We start from the raw sequence: 18,275 nt of genomic DNA on the forward strand, positions 1-18,275 counted from the left end.
TTATTTAACTTCTATCTCTTCTTACCTTTATTTCCTCCCAAACTTACCAGTATCCATCCAGCTCGAAGGATACAAGTGATTTTTATATACTGTGCAAGGTGTTTTTTTCTTATTCATATGTCCATGTTTCCCCAATTCTCTAAATTATTATCTACATCTTCACGATCTCCTTTATTGGTTCCTTCATTTCAACATATAAAATATGTCCTTCTCATTCTAAAAAATTCTTTTTTGCTAATTATTTTCTCTTTTCATCCAAACTCCTTGAGAGTAGCCTATTCCCACTGTCCTCTCTAGCCCCGCCTGGCCCCGACAGGCAGCCCTACACCCTCAGTTTATTGCCATCTGGCTTTTTGTCCACCACTTCACTGAACTGCTCTAAGGTCACTGGGGACCTAACTGCCCAAATCCAATGGACACTCACATTCTCTGAAGGATGACACTGTCATCTACTTCCTCCTTCTTGAAACTCTATATCACCTCTCTCCTTCCAAGAATTCTTTCTCTGCTTATTACTTAAACGTTGTCAGTGCTCACAATTCTCTGAAATCTCATCCATTTTCATTATTTAAATGACTGCTGATATGTGCTGATGACATTCAAATTTTTATCTTTCCATGTCTTCACGTGCATGTCCAGTTATCTACCAGTTTGTCTTCTGAATTCTACAGATGCTTTCAAATTCTACATGTCCAGAACTAAAGTCTTTTCCCCACTTCAGTTCTTTATCCCCTATTTCCAAACTCAATGATACCACCACCCAACCTTAGTCACACAGATGGGGGTTCAGCCTCCGCCTCCTACTTCTTCCTTACTTCCCAAGGTCAAGCCTTGCTGGTAATTTCCTAAATACAATTAGAACTTATTTCCTCCCTTCATCTATACCTTATTTCAGACCCCTTTCTTCTTGCTATTACCTGGTCTAGAAGTTACGAAATTGCTGTTTGGTGGAACCAGTTGTTAGACATTCTATTAGAAAAGGACTCTAGGGTCAAATAGCTTTGAGGATGGCTGTGTACCATACGCCTGCTGTGACGATCCAGAATGAACATTAGCCTACAGCAGCCCCGAGAAGCTGTACAGTAAGGGAACCTGATTAACTTTACTTAAGCCAGGTCCTCCCTTCTGCCGGCCTATAAACCTTTCAGTAGGGACAGGAGAGGAGGTGGCAGCGTGAAAATCCCACTTGAAAATATAAAGCACTGCTCCTCAGAAGAGTGGGGCATAATTATCTCCAGGCTTCTTCAGAGTCCTCATCCATACTGACGTCAGTGGTCTAAAATGCCACCTGAACTTGTCCTTTCCATTCTTAGCTATTTTCTGAGGAAACCAGCTCCACGCACATGGATGGTTAAGACCTGCTCTCCTCCTCCTCGCTGCCTCCTTTAGGGGCACTTGCCGCTGCCTGGGGACACTGCACTGATCCTCCAGAGCCTGTGCCTGTGGCTGTGTGACACACCCCTCGCACACTCACGGCTCTGGACTTCCGCTGTCCACTCTGCCTTGAGTATCCTTGCCTTTCACCGGCTGACTCACCAGTTTCTCACGAGTCCTTTAAGACTTAGCTTAGGGACTGCCTCTTTTGATGACTTTTCTTTGCCTCACGGCTCCCCCTCTTCTTCCACAAACACTGACTAAACGCCCTGAATATGCCCGTCACAGCAGGTCACGTGCAGGATGAGACATCTGCTGTGCGTCTTCCCCTCTCACTCCACTGCTAAAGGGCCAACACTACATCTTGCTCATTGTTTCACTCCTCTAACACTCAACCCATGACTAGTGAACTAACTAGTACTGTAGTAGCCCTCTTAGTAACAATCAGGCAGGACCTTCTACAAGAAATCTGACACTCCAGCTTTTCTCTGATCTCACCTTTCACTCTGATTGAACTAAAGACTTATCTGTACATGTTTTACCAGGGAGACATTTAATCCAGAGATGTGTCATCACATACTCTTACATACTCTGCCATTTAAAAATTCTGCTCACGATGGGGGAAGGAGACAGGTGTGCTTTCTGACAGCCCCACTGTTTTTGCACTTCTAGTGGTCACTGGCTTCTCTCTCAGGGCCTTCCTTAAACCCTTCTTCTCTTAACAAGGAAACAGGATAACAAAGTAATTAAGAGCCTGGTTACAGCCTATGTGTGAACAGAAACATAACCAAGGACATAGAGAATAGACTGGCGGTTGCCAAGGAGGAGGGGGTGGGAGAGGGTTGGATTGGGAGTTTCGGATTAGCAGGTGCAAACTGGTGTATATACAGGATGGATAAACAAAAAGGTTCTACATGGGACTTCCCTGGTGGCGCGGTGGTTAAGAATATGCCTACCAATGCAGGGGACATGGGTTCAAGCCCTGGTCTGGGAAGATCCCACATGCCAGAGAGCAACTAAGCCGGATATCACAACTACTGAAGTCCAGGCACCTAGAGCCCGTGCTCTGCAACAAGAGAAGCCACCACAATGAGAAGCATGTGCACCTCAACTAGAGGAAGCCCGCGTGCAGCAACAAAAGCCAAACACAGCCAAAAATAAATACATACATACATTTATTTTTAAAAAGTGCATGTATTTTAAAAAAACCCCAAAAGGTCCTACTGTAGAGCACAGGGAACTATATTCTATATCCTGTGATAAACCATAATGGAAAAGAATATGAAAAAGAATGTACATAAATGTGTAACTGAGTCACTTTCCTGTACAGCAGTAATTAACACAACACTGCAATTCAAGTGTATGTCAATAAAAAATAAAATTTAAAAAAATTGCCAGAAAAATGGTCACATAAGGGGAACTTCCCTGGTGGTCCAGTGGTTAAGACTTTGCCTTCCAATGGAGGGGGTGAGGGTTCAATCCCTGGTCGGGGAGCTAAGATCCCACATGCCTTGAGGCCAAAAAACCAAAATATAAAACAGAAGCAATACTGTAACAAATGCAATAAACACTTTAAAAATGGCTGACAGCAGAAAAAAATCTTTAAAGAAAAAATTCACATAAATCAGAAACAAATGAAAGATAATAAAGTCCATACATTTAAAAAAAAAAAAAAGAGCATGGGTTCGGGTCACATTGCAACTTCCCACTTACTTATAGCTGTGTAATTCTGGGCAACTCACATAATGTCTCCTCAGATTGTTCATCTATAAAATGGGGATGGTAAGAGTTCCCTACCTCAGAGCGTTGCTGTAATCCATAAACACGGTTAAGTGCCTTGGTAAATGTTTGAGCCTCTCTGGTTATTATGAATTAAAATATGTCAATGGCTTCTGGCCGTGTGATTTATAATAGTTTGATGTTTAACCAAATGGTAAAACTATTCCATTTATTATTCCCATCTCTTTTTAATCCTTAGCCTGCTTTGTTGTTTATGTTTTCTCCCACCACAGAGTGCTAGTTCCAGGAGAGTAAAGGCTTTATTTTGTTCACTGCTGAAAGCAACAGCACCCAGAAAAGTACTGTACATATGAAGCCCTCAGTAAACACTAGCTGAATGAATGGTGCAAAGTGTTACAAGGAAAAGTACACCCAAACTTTCATTATAATAAAAAAGTATAGATAAAAAAATCTTTCTCTAATGGCTTCCAGTCAAGTAACTGAAAACACCATATGCTATAATAAAAACATAAGTAATTTATGAAAATTTGAAGGCAAAAACATAATTTTAAAAGATTTAGACCTATGTTAGGCGTGATAGAGTATGGATGCTTTCTTGAAATTCACAATCAGATCCAAGAGTATCACTTTCAGACTGTTCTAGTAGACTGAGTTTACTTTTAGTTGTCTTTGATGAAACAGTCACTATTCTACTCTCTTAACAGAAATGTGTTTTTTCGAAGACTCACTTTTAATTGGTTTATTAACCAAAGAATTATTTTGCCCAATTCCTTTGCTTTTCTGCTTTACAGGTGAGTCAGAGCAGGAATGCAGGTCCTTCCCAGGTTGTTTCTTAGCAGAGTAGTTTTTGGTCTATTCACCTGCTTTGCTCATTTTCTCTGAAGAAGACCTGCTATTTCTAGATAATTCCTCTTCTTTTCTTTGACTTCCAGTTCCAGAAATGACGTCTGCTGAAGGAGAACATGTTCTAGCAATGAAATTTTCAAAAGACTCCTGCTGCTGCTCTGTGACTGGGACCCCCAGGTTGTCTTTGGAAGTTTCTAAGGCCTCTTGAGTAGACGCTGGGACACGGAAGGAGTCGAGAGGCAAAGGAATCCTAGCATCGCCTGTAATTTTCGGAAAGTGGAGGGGAAGACAAAAGACAAGACAAAAATTCAGTGATAAACAAAGCCAACCATTAAAAAGTAGAGTTCAAGACTTCAATGTTACTCTGTAATCTTATTATTAACACAGTCAATTGATTAATCAGAAGATTTCAGAGCCAGTTTTTTTTTTGTAATTATATCTTGCCAAGTGATTCTCAGCTTAACCTAGCTATATCCAAGGCTATGTCCGCTACGTTTTCAGACTTTGGTGATTGGGGTAGTTATTACCCATTTCCTTTCCCTCACTAAAAATAAAACCCTATTCTGTAAGATAATTAATTTCTTTTCTATCCTCCAGGCACATGTAAACCGTATATAGTTTGTGACCAGACTGTATTCTCAAGCTGTCAGTTCCCAAGACCACTCTGAGATTGGTTGATGGGGGCTCCAAGTAAGGCTAGAGGAAAAGCTGACAGGTTTTCCCCTCCCATTCCCATAACCAGGTGATTCACTCTAATATGTTACCTATTAGCTATGTCTGGATTACTTATTTTTAAAATTATATCAGTATGTGTACCTTCATTAGTGTTCTTTCATTGTAAGCTGACTGCATACAAATAGAAACCTAGATAAAATATGAACAGAATAGACATTTATACAATTTAAAATCTGGAATATTTTCTCTAATGTCTTCTTTCTTCATTAAGGATAGTTTGCTTTAACTCATAAATTTTCTAAAGAACTTCCAGTCTCCTTATTTACAAAAGTACAGTATCATGAAATGGGCACACATTTACTAATCTCAGATTTGGAAAGGACTCCAGAGTCTTCTAGCTCCCGAGCATGTGAACTATTAGAGACTGATCGTTATTGTTTTCTCCCTGACTTGGTCATTTCCTTTTTGCTAATCACTCTTAGAATCATTAAGTGCTGTTCTGTCCATTTACTTGGCTATTTTGCATTTGTTATGGGGCACCCTGTTTTGATTCTGATTTTCCTTCTTCAAGTGCCTTCTTTTCTTCTTTAGGTGGACTACTAACAGGAGAATTCATCTGGGGACGACCTAGTAAATGAAAATCTGACTGATCTATACCAGCCATTGTGGCCAACTGCCCAAGCCTAGACGAGAGGAGGAAAGGAGAAAAGACAAAGGTTATTATAATCACAGAAGAGCAGTTTAGATTTCCCCAGACCTACAATCATGAAATACTTCTAAAATCTTTTTTTTTTGGGGGGGGGTACGCGGGCCTCTCACTCCTGTGGCCTCTCCCGTTGCGGAGCACAGACTCCGGACGCGCAGGCTCAGGAGCCATGGCTCACGGGCCCAGCCGCTCCGCGCCATGCGGGGTCCTCCCAGACCGGGGCACGAACCCATATCCCCTGCATCGGCAGGCGGACTCTCAACCACTCCGCCACCAGGGAAGCCCTACTTCTAAAATCTTAAAAGCCAACATCCTACTCCAGACTACAAGCCTCTCTCTCCCCCAAATCCTCAGCCCTTTCCGGATTCATCCTCTAGGAGACATCCCACTGTCTCACTAGCAGCTTCAATATGTTCCATGCACCCTGTCCACTGCCTGTCACACCTCCATTCCCACACTTCTTTACCACCTTTCCTCCAGTTTCCAAGAATGTGTTTGTTCCTTCCTTCCCAACACCAACACCAATTCATTCACTGACAAAACACCACTCTATCAACTATCAATCTCCACTTCCCTCTTTCAGCAAAATTGCTCCCAGTTGAGAACCACTGACCTATATCTCCCCTGCAGATTAATAATCATTTTTATGTCTAAGGCAAAGATAACTTTAATTCAAACTTATCAAACAAGCAAAAGAAGTGAAAGATAGGAAAATTCTTATGCATTCCCAACTATTTTCAATGAAAACTGCCTTTAATTTAGTCTTTACAAAACAACTATACCTACTAATTACTCTGTCTACAGGTTACTCTTTTATAATGGGTTCCCCACTCTACCAAAGCAGGCTTCCCTATTTGCATTTCTTAAAAAATTTAATTCCTCATTTTAAAACGTCAACTATATTACCTATAATTACACTAAATTTGGCTAAATATAGCCACGTAAGTGATGAAAATTGCTCCAGTTCCTCAGCAAACTACCATTAGAGTCGCAAAGAGAAGAATGCCATGAAGAGAAATGAACTAACCCAGCATCTTTAAGGAGAACCAGGAAAGCGTGGAACTTCTGAAAAGAATTCTCAGTGCTGCCCAAAACACCTTCATCATCCAGGATCATGCTTGTCAATGAGTGGGCATGAAGGGCTTCAGACAAAGAGAAAGTTGTGTTTCTTAACTGGGCATTTTCATGTTCCAGCTATACAAGAAGACTGAAAACGTCTGACATGATTTCTTCTCATTGTCATCAAAAGTAGTCTTGCCTTGGGCTTCCCTGGTGGCGCAGTGGTTGCGAGTCCGCCTGCCGATGCAGGGGACACGGGTTCGTGCCCCAGTCCGGGAAGATCCCACATGCTGCGTAGTGGCTGGGCCCGTGAGCCATGGCTGCTGAGCCTGTGCGTCCGGAGCCTGTGCTCCGCAACGGGAGAGGCCACAACAGTGAGAGGCTCACATACTGCAAAAAAAAAAAAAACCAAAAAAGCAAAAAACAAACAAAAAGTAGTCTTGCCTAGTTTCAAGGAACAAAACTAAAACACTCAAAATGTAATTAATTTATAATTAATGTAACCCTCCGCCAGTAAAGACAGAGACCATATCACATAATGACCAAAATCCACAGGCACCCAACAAAGTTTCCTATATAACACTTAAGTGGTATATAAATAAACCAAAGTTACCATTTTATTAATGATCTTTCACAAAAGATCACATTTCTAACTGGTTTAATTCATAATGGAGCCTCATTCCACATTAGAAAATTAACTGCTTTAAGTTTCCCTTAAATTCGAAAGTGAATTATAGAATCTGATTTGAACAAAACATATTACAACTCTGCTGAATGTTAAGAATTAACTTTAGTGAGTAAAATATCTAATGCTTACGTTTAAAAGTCCTAAATCATATCCAACCCAATTTATTAAATGTACGATCACCAATATTTTCTTTGGCTTCTTGAACATATTCACCCCCGTGCACTCTTCCCCTTCCGCTCAGCATCTACGCACTTAAAACCTCCTGTAAGCTCAACTCTCGTATTTCTCAGAAAGGTCGTTAATTTTCATGATGCCCCTTTTGCCTTACATGAGCAGGTGCTCAACGTTTACTGAATGAGTGTCTGCCAATCCAATGGATGCACTTTCAAAAATTCCTCCCTACACTCACCCTGTGATAAATTATATTTAGATAGAACTTTTTAGATTATGCCCTGCTTTCATGCACATTACCTAAAGTAATTCTCATAGTATACATTTTTATCTTTCATTGCATTCTTAGAAGTTTTCCAATGTCTTAAATTTATTTAAATGATTCACTTTCCTAATTCATTGCCAGGAGAGTCTCATCATGTCTTTTATGTTACTGTATATACAATATATGCACAGAAAGTGCCTTCTTGAATCAAAGAATCATGAACAGGAAATAAGCTAATGTCATATAAAAGCACACACACACACACACATACACAAAACCAGATTTTCACATCTTTAAAAACATGCTTTCTGGAATATAGATCATATGATCACTAAATACCAGTAAATGCAAAAGTCCATATGATACAACCAATTTGCAACATATTATAGTTTTAAAGCTTACAAAATATGTGTATATGGCTTAAAATCAAATCAAAATAAAACCAAAACACTCTCAAAAGCAGATGAAACGTGTTTACCTCACTGACTCGTCTATCAGCCTTCAGTCTTATTACTCTTTCCTCCTTTAACTGCTTTAGGCACTCCTCCAGGGTTTCCTAAACAAACAGAGTCCATATTATAACTAATTCATAGTATAATATCCAAAAGCCTTTCCAGCTATTGGTCTCGTCAGGATTTAGGGGCAGAGCCAGAAGTGAACTCAGATTTTAGTCTGCTACTTGTCATATCATACCATGCCAGTGAAATGAATGATCAAAATCTATCAAATTGGCAAAGATTTATTTAAATTCCACTCTTTCCAACATAAATTTGTGGCAGCCCACCATAAAAGGCATATGCATATAACATAGTAAGTCAGAAATAAGAAGTTACGACCAAGAAAGAAAAATTCTATTTTTATTTGTGGGTCTCTTTATAGCAGGAAGTCCTATTAACGAACCTGCTTAGCATACCTGAATTGCATAATTGCAGATTCAAAAGCATGTTTTAAAAAAGTAATCACTTTTAGGGCTTCCCTGGTGGCGCAGTGGTTGAGAGTCCGCCTGCCGATGCAGGGGACACGGGTTCGTGCCCCGGTCTGGGAAGATCCCACATGCCGTGGAGCGGGTGGGCCCGTGAGCCATGGCCGCTGGGCCTGTGCGTCCGGAGCCTGTGCTCCACAACAGGAGAGGCCACAGCAGTGAGAGGCCCGTGTACCGCAAAAAAAAAAAAAAAAAAAAAAAAAAAAAAAGTAATCACTTTTAAAGCAATTTACAGTCAAGCACTGTTCCTGAAGTTCCCTGGGTATTAAATAATCAAATCATCAAAACCCTAAGAGGGGGCTTCCCTACTGGCACAGTGGTTAAGAATCCGCCTGCCAGTGCAGGGGACACGGGTTTGAGCCCTAGTCCAGGAAGAACCCACATGCCGCAGAGCAACTAAGCCTGTGAGTCACGACTACTGAGCCTACGCTCTAGAACCCACGTGCCACAACTACTGAAGCCTGCACGCCTAGAGCCTGTGCTCCGCAATAAGAGAAGCCACCGCACCGCAACGAAGAGTAGCCCTCCGCTCGACGCAACTGGAGAAAGCTGGCGAGCAGCAACGAAGACCCAATGCGGCCAAAAATAAATTTATAAAACAAAAAACCCTACGAGGAAAGAACGATCACTAACTCCATGTTATTTTACAGATGAGGGAAACAGAGGCAGAGAAGTAGAGTAAGTAGAGCAGCACAGCCAAGGTCACACCACTAAGTAGCAGAGCCACACTGTGGACTCAGGAAGCTGGCTGCCATTCCTGCTCACGGAGGTGGTAGTCTTCCCGTCACCAAGGTCACTGAAGTAAAATGAACACTGATAAACTATCTTAGGAGTTTAGGAACTAAGACACTTCGGTCCTTGAAGTGGGGACACTGCTTGCAATAGGCAGAATTCTGACAGAGCCCCCAAGATGACCACTTACTGAAGTACACAAACCTTCCACTTATCCAATCAAACTCTAAATGTAAGTGCTGTAGTGAAGGGATTTTGCACATGGAATTAAGGTTCAAAATCAGTTGATCTTTTAAGATAGGGAGATTATTTTAGGTGGATGTGGCCTACTCAGGCACCCCATGAAAAGGACCTGAACTCTTCCTGAATTGAAGTACAAAAGGGACAAGAGGGAGACTCTCCATTGCTGGCTCTGAAGAAGTCCAATGCTGCGGCAGGGATGGCAAGCGAGGCCTCTAGGAGCTGAAACTCTCCCCCGACTGACAGCCAGCAAGGAAATGGGGACCTCTGTCCTGCAACTGCAGAATCTGAATTATGCCAACAAGCCGGAAGAAGCCTGTAGGCATTCTTTCCCAGAGCCTCTGGACGCTAACACAGCCAGACTGACATCTTGATTTCAGCTCTGTGGCCCACACAAACTATGGTGAACATCCAACGTTTGGGGCTCAATATCTTACACTTAAATTTCACGTGCTTTAACACTCTCAGGAGGGAACCCACAAGTTCCCGTGTGTATCTGAGCAGGAAGCCCAGTCACGCTGTGCCTGGACTTCTGACCTACAGAACTCTGAGCTAGTCAAATAGGTATTGTTTTCAGTCAGTAAGAGTGTAGTAAAAGAATTAATATTCTACTCAACCTCCAGGTTCGTGAACAAAATAAATGATTGTCATTGTTTTAGGCCACTGTTTTGGGGTGGTTTCTTATGCAGTGATAAACAATCATAATACCTATATTTATGAAAACAGTAAGGTATAGTTATCCATGTTAACTGCTTTGAACAATCACTTAAAGAATGAGGAACTCTATTACCTGCCATCATTGGGAGAGGAGCTGGTATCACTTTCTGGACAGTAGCTTTTGGTACCTAACAACAATCCTACATCAGGAGTTTACCCTAAGGAAATCAAAGATGTGGGCAAAGATTTATCTACCAACATGATGTCATAAGATTGTTGATAACCAAACCCTAGAAGAAAGCTAAGAGCCTCCGAATTGGGACTGGTTTAAATAAAAACAGCTCATCGTCTGAAGGAATGCGCTATGAAGCCACTAAGAATGACAAGAGGTCTCAACCAGAGTTCATGAATGGGCTTCAGGAGTGCTACATTCAAAATATATCTGTGCGTTTTTCCTGGGAGATGATGCATAAGCTTAATCAAATTCTCTGATGTAGAAGAGTAGTTAGTGACATGGCAAAATATTTCTGATACTTTTTTAAGACAAAAGAGCAGATTAGGTGTGTGTACATGCAGAGGTGGCTTTCATTTCCTTCAAGAAGTTGTTCATTGTTTTCAAACATTTGCTCAATGAACATATATTTTTATATTCAGAACATGTTTAAAAAATTGAGAGTCTAAGAACTTCAAATTCTTTAATGGTTCATTACTAAAGCCAGTCAAGTTTTCAATGGGGAAAAAGGGGAAAAAATTGCAGAATTCCTCTACTTTTAATATAATGGTTTAATCAATCTTCTAAAACTGATTTCAAAGAAATTCTAAACAAATAAACAAAAAAACAAAAAACCCTCAGCACGGTCAGAGGAAAGTAGACTAAAATTCCTGACTGGTTCTAAATAGCACATCAAAGTGCAATTACATGCAACAGTTTCTCCCTCTAATGGAGGGAATTAGAACACAGTGTTCAATTTTTGTGAAAAAGTGTACCCTCCTCCTACAAAGTATTCAGAATTCATGTCCCTTACATGGAAATATGGAACCAAAAAAGTTAGAAAGTAAACTTGCTTGATATTCTATTACTTAAGTAAGACTAATGATGAGGCTTTGGAATAATTTTCCTTCCTGCCATCTGCTCTCCCTTCCTCCCTTCTGTACACCGGCTAGGGTGATTTTTCTGGGACAAAGCTCCCATCATATTGGATATCAAATTTTATGTTCAACTTTTCTCCATTTAACATGGAAATCAATCATTTCTCATATAATCAGGGGATTCATAATCTTGATTTTTTTGTGCGGGCTACAAAATATTCCACTGCGTGGGTTTACTGGTTAACCATTTTACACATTTAAATTCTTTCCAACTTTTCAATATTATCAGACAAAATAACCGTTTTTATGCATGAAGGCTTTTTTCCATATTGAGAATAACATTCTTACAATAAATCCATAAAAATGAGTTTGAGATCAAAGCAAATGAACATTTTTAAGGCTCTGAGGTACCTATCTCCAGACTTCTTTCCAAAAGATTTCTGAGATTTTACACTGCCATCAGCGATGTATCACTTGGTATATAACCTCTACTATAACTGTTGGCTTACTTCCTCACTCAGAGTGCAAGTTATTTGAAGATAGGGGGTGTATTTTATTAAGTGTTTATCCCCAGCACCTGTGCCTAGCACAACGTAGACGGTCAATAAATAATTGCTTAATAAGGAAAATCCCTGCCACACACGTACATATAAGATGTATGTGCGTGAAAGACAGACTGTGTGTTTTTCTCTAACTGGATAGATGAAAACTTGTCATCTTCTTTAATGTGCAATTTTTTTCTTTATAATTAGTCATTAAATTTCTCTTTTAGATTATATTGTAAATATTCAGATTCTCTGAGGCAAATGGGCCTGGCACTACCCATTAGCTACATAACCTTGGACAAGTTCTATAACTCTAGGCCTCAACTTCCTCATCTATAAAATGGAGATAAGCTCCCATATTACAGAGCTCTTGTGAGAATTACATGAGTTAAAACACATATAAAATTAGAAGAGTGCTTGGTACATAGAATATGTGCAATTAATGCTGAATGAATGAACATGCGAATGCAAACAGTAGTGAAGGGCTTAAAATGAAACGGTCTCATCCCACTCCCACATCCAGCACTCAAGAAGCGACCGATTCTTTACGCAGTTTTTAATTGTAAAATACGATATGGGTACTGAGAAGTGCACAGAACAAAACTGTGAATGTGACAAATAAAAAGAGAATACTTACATAAGCACGACTCGAATCTGAAAGTATTGAGACTTGTCAGCATCGCAAAAACCCCCCATATCCTTTTCTCATCACAAGCTCCTTCCCTCTTCCCGGTTAAACACCAACCTCACTTCTTGACAGTCATTTCCTTTAACCTGCATGCATCCCTAACAAAAGAGTTTAGTTGTGTCAACATCTAACTTTATGTACAGGATCATAGTATATGAAGTCTTTTCTATCTTATTTCTTTCTCTCAACGTTGATTTAAAAAATTCATCCACATTGCTGCCTGTAGCTCTACTTCATTCAATTTTATTTCTGGATAGTTTTCCCACTGTACAAATACACATCATTTATTTAATTTTTGACTCTTAATGGACATTTGGTTTGTTTTCAGTTTGTGCTAATGCAAATCATGGACAGGAATCCTGCTGTACCCGTTATTCTGGTGCATTTACACAGGGCGGGGGTTAGGGCTGCTGCCTCACAGGCTATTTATATACCTTCAGTTGACGGAGAGGGCTAAATGCTTTCCAAAGTAGTTGTGTCGATTTACACTCCAGTATAATAAACAGGGTAGAAGATTCCCATAGTACTTCAGGTCTACAATACCTGATACTACCAGACTTTTTATTTATGTATTTGTCAATCTGATTGACATGTAGTTTCCTTGATTTTGACTCACTTTTCACTTATTACTTAATGAAGTTGTACACTTTTCTGTGTTTACTGGCTGTATGGATTTCCTTTTTTGTGAGGTTTACGTCAAATATTGTTATTTTTATTATTTTATTATTATTATTTACTTTTGGCTGTATTGGGTCTTCGTTGCTGCGTGCAGGTTTTCTCTAGTTGCGGCGAGCGGGGGCTACTCTTCATTGCGGTGGCTTCTCTTGTTATGAAGCACAGGATCTAGGCGCGCAGGCTTCAGTAGTTGTGGCACATGGGCTCAGTAGTTGTGGCTCACGGGCTCTAGAGCACAGGCTCCGTAGTTCTGGTGCACGGGCTTCGCTGCTCCGTGGCATGTGGGACCTTCCTGGACCAGGGCTCGAACCCGTGTCCCCTGCCTTGGGAGGCAGTTTCTTAACCACTACGCCATCAGGGAGGTCCAACTATTGTTATTTTGAATTCTTCTCCATGTCCAAGTAATACTCTTCCATGACTATTTTCTCACTAAATTGGAGGCGTTATCTGTTCACTTTCTAACTTACTAATAAGTAAGGGTTTAGTTCCTCTACACTCTTTCCTATGTCCACACTGCTCAGTAAAGTTATGTCATCATGAGTTATTCCACTGCTCATGATCTCTTTGACTTGTAGTCATATACTTAAAAACCTACATTGTTGATCAACTAGAAACTCTCTCAACGTCACGCTTTGTAAAATGAGGACATTCATACCATCTTCCCTTTTTTCTACCTCCTGTCTACCTTCCAAACCTAGCTGTTACGTTGTCAAAGTTGAAATTTATATTCTGTTCTATGTGCAGTTAAGTCTTCTGTTATTTGAGAGTCAGTACGGAGTAAGGTTTAAGAGAACAGGCAGAGAGCCTAAACTCAAAGCCTCGATCCAACCTTAAATTAGGTACAGCCTGCGCAAGTTCCTTCCCTGTCTTAGCTTCCTGTTCTCAAAAGTGGGAATGATATTAGCACAAACCTCATAAGGCTATTCAGAGGATTAAATGAGTTAATATATGCAAAAACACTTAGAGCCTAATATATACTAAGTACATACTAGTACACAATACATTTCAGTACATACCAAGTTAATACTAATACATACTAAGTATAGTTTACTTTAGTTATTTGTGATTACATGCAAGTTGACAATAAACGCTGCAAACCAAGACAGTATTGCCATTATTACAATGAAATTAATATTGCCCACTGCAGATGTACTGTGTCTCTGTGTATAGACTACACCTCGTTCCATACTGTGCCAGTGTCACTGCCCTTGTGCAGGGTGACCACATACCCCAAGCCGCCTTGCGCTGTTCCAGTTTATACCTGTTGTCCTGATGTTACAGCATTAGAGTGCCTCCTTACACTATTGAAGTGTAAGGAGTTTGGACAAGTTCTGGTTTGGACAACAAATTAGATAGGTGGTCATTACCCCTGTGTGTCACTGAAAAGGGGGACATCTATAGTGTCAAGTTCAAGTGGATTCTTCCCTTCCTCACCAATACTAGGTTAAAAATCAACCACAGTTTAGTGTGCTTCAGCTTTATGTCCGTATAGCCTTTTCTCCTCTGGAGTTCAAGTTCCTTCTCCTCTTCCTCCTCCCTTCCAACAGTGCCTAACACCTAGTAAGTACAATATGCCTCAAGGTGTCTCTAAGCTCTCAATCACACAATCAATAGAAGCCTCTCCACTCTAGACTAGCTGCAGTCTGCACTGAATCCCCTATTACCTTCCTTCTTGGTTTACTGCCTCATTTTGCTGGATTATGTCTATAAATAGCTTAAGGTGTAGCACAGGAAGTCAAGTTTTCAAATTTCTTTGGGTACAAAATATCTTCTTCAGCCTCCACGTATGACTGATAGTTTGGCTGGATACAAACCCCTAGGGTGAAAATTATGTGCCTGAAAAACCTTGGAGGTATCTTTCTAATGCCTTCCAGGATCCATGGTGCTCATGACAAGTATGATAAAGTCAGATTTTAACCTTTTTATTTAGGTGACCAGTATTTTTCTCTCTGGAATGGATGTATCCTCTCAGTATTTTATTCTATTTTAATTTATTTTTTCAGTATTTGAAAGTTTCACAATGAAGGGTGCCTAGGTATGAGTCTATTCTTGCTCATCTTGCATAACTATTTTCAATCTGAGGCCTGATGTCTACTTTCAGCTGTGGGGAATTTTGTTGCCCTTTGACAGCTTCCCTCCATTTTTTTTCTGGGTCTGGACTTTCTAATAGTAACATGTGGGATCTCCCAGATGCAGCCTCTCTAACATATTTTTATCGCATTTTCCATTGTGTCTTTCTTTTTTATATACTGAGAAATTTTTAAAATTCCTACTGAATTTATTTCAGCAACCATATTTTCATTTCCAGGAGACCCCTCTTGCTTTCTGACCATTCTCCTTTTCATTAATACCCTAGTCTTATTTTATAGTTGCTAGCTCTTTTTAAACCTCTCTCAGGATACTAATTAGGGTTTTTTCTTAAATTATTCTGTTCCCTAAATTGTCCCTGGTCCTACTAGGATATGTTTGCACTCTTTCCCCCTCTCTCATGTTGTAAGCTTTACTCAACTAACAGGCAAATGACAGTTATTTTCTATTTAAGAATGAGCGCAGAAAGCTCCCTGAAGTCAACGATTGATTGGCTTCTTATGCAGGAAGAAGCGGGGAGTAACTGTAACAGGATCTCCCCCAAACACAGTTTTCTAGCGTGTAAAAACTCATACTAGCTGCCCCAGTTCTCGCCAGTGTCACTGTTTTCAAAATGAAATCATCTCATTTCAGGAGCGTGAGGGCTGGGCTGGGAGTCCACTCCTCCAAACACAACCCTTCAATGAGCTCCCCTATCTCAGTCACACTTTTAACTAACTCCACACTCTCTCCTACATGCGCATCAAAGCACAGAGCTACTTCTGCAGGTGGGGTCAGAATCCTCCTCAGTTGCAGGTGGTCCATGTGCATATTCTAGGTGATGCTTTTCCTCTGTTCTACTGCTTCAGTTTCACACTCTTCCACCTGTCTTCTCTCTTTCAAAACTATGTTGAAATCTCTTGATTGTTGTGGGCATATATACTTAAACACCTTGATACCATCATTGTAGTGTCTTGTCAAAACAGAGAAGAGCTAAAAGGGTTCTCAGTGTATTCTGAATCTGCTATTCTGTGGTCCCAGTGTTTAAACTTCTTGGACTTCCCCACTGTCTATTACTGCTTTTACAAATACAATCTCGTGGTCTATTCGTGAAGGAAATGAATACACATCTAAAATAACAAGGAATGCGGGTTAGATGCTCTAGGGTCTTGTCATACTCTGCCATTTACTAATAAACCACTTACGTTCTACAAATTGTAGGTGCTCATTTATAAAACGAAATGGAGTAACTCTACATGAACTATAGATTGCTCCTACTCTAACATTTCATAATTTTCTACGTTATTTTCTTAAAATTTCTCTATATTATCATTAATTTTAATTAAAAAATAAAAATCTAACTTTCTCTTTTGAAAATCAAAGAGTAATTCCCGTAGTCCTACAATAATGGGATAATTAGTTCTGAAACCTGTCAAGTGTCACGTTTCATATGAAGAGAAAATCATACTAAATAATTTAAAAAAATTAAACATGGACTTTGTAGCACAAAGACAAGGTCCCCCCCAAATGGTGTTCCTTTATTTACTAGAAATGTTCAGCTCTGCATTAAAGTTGAAATAAAATAAATATATTAATTTTGAGGTGCAAAAATTTCTTATGAAAATCAATTTTTCTTTTCTGTCCATACAAACAAAAGTAAGGAATGACATTAGAGGTCAGGATTATTTGGTAATAGAATGTAGCTTTTTGATATTTTTGATTTTAGGAAAGGAGAATATCAACATCAAAACATTTTTCAACTTTACTTTTATTTAAAATGAGGCCATATTTTCCTCTTATAAAAAGAGAGTTCAACTAGAACTGTCCATTTTCTCATCTGTAAAACAAGAGCACTGAATCAGCTGACTGTATTCATTCAGAACTCAATTTCCTTATCTTATGATCACTAAGCTTCTCCCTAAATCTAATATACTAAGGTTCTAAGCAAAGGAAAATATATTACTAACGACATGTTTTGATTTCAGTTTCTTAGAGTTCAAATGTCCACCATTCACCTTGGTCTAAGCTTAAGGAATCATTCAAGGGGATACAATGCAGATGGGAGGAGAAAACAGAACCCTCACACAAGCTGTGCTGTGTTGCAATCAGCCTTCCGTTTGAACAATAATCTTCTCTATAGCTTTAAAGTGATAACTTTGTACCTGCAATGCTTCTTGTTTCAAACGTATTTTCTCTGGCTCTTCCTGAACATGTTCTGAGGAATCATCGACCTCTTCGATTTCTGAGGAGGAAGGACTCTCTACTGTCACAGTCACAGGAAATTCTGATGGACCTGAGTGTCACAAGAAGAAGATAGGAAACCACAGAGTTGTTAAACTAAAGTGCAAAGAAAGAAGACAAGATTGTATAAAAGACAACACAAGCCACATACCAAATATCCAAATATGAGAAGACATTTAACAAAAGTGATCTGAGGTATCATTATTTATAAATGTCTCTCACTGCTCTTTAGTGTAAAACAGGCAATGACTAAGTAAAAGTACAGTAACTTATTTTTGCTATGTTACTGTACAGACCTCTGTTGTACGTGGTTAGGATTAGTAATGGGAATTGCCCATATTATTTTATTAAGTTTCTTTCACAGAAGCCAAGTGAAGATCCAAGGTAAACATTTTTTCTCAGATCAACTTTATACTGCAAATGAAAAATTTATTCTTCACCATCAGACAAAAACAGTCTGGAAGAAAATGTAGTTTTTCAGAGGAAAATACATCAGTAAAGGGACTGATGAATAATCAGGAAGTCAACATATCTAAGCTGTGAATAATAGACATTAGAATTTAAAAAAATAAATCACATACAGAACTAAAACAGACCCATCAAAAATTTCATCTTCTCACCACCCTTAAGCCAAAACTAGGGCAACAATTCTCCCAGCAAGCTTCACTGCCACTGCAATGTTGTTCAATAGGACATTTCCAAACATTTAAAAACTGACCTTGCCACAACCCCATAAAAGTCTACAGATCATAAAGAACTGTGCTAAGATTATATAACCATGCAGAAGACAAGTCACTAGGACATCATTTTGACAACAAGCAGCAAACCCTGCAGC

The 18,275-nt window shown here is 39.6% G+C and overlaps 1 protein-coding gene and 1 pseudogene across 1 annotated transcript in view; both read right to left on the reverse strand.

Moving 5' to 3' along the window:
• The window catches only part of LOC132493273 (interferon regulatory factor 6-like), an 84,511-nt gene that overhangs the window by 14,193 nt on the left and 52,043 nt on the right, over window positions 1-18,275 (reverse strand). The window lies entirely within an intron of this gene.
• Window positions 3,682-6,457, reverse strand: LOC132493275 (centrosomal protein of 78 kDa-like; annotated as a pseudogene).

Source organism: Mesoplodon densirostris, chromosome 7, assembly GCF_025265405.1.
Source record: "Mesoplodon densirostris isolate mMesDen1 chromosome 7, mMesDen1 primary haplotype, whole genome shotgun sequence".
NCBI lineage: Eukaryota > Metazoa > Chordata > Mammalia > Artiodactyla > Ziphiidae > Mesoplodon > Mesoplodon densirostris.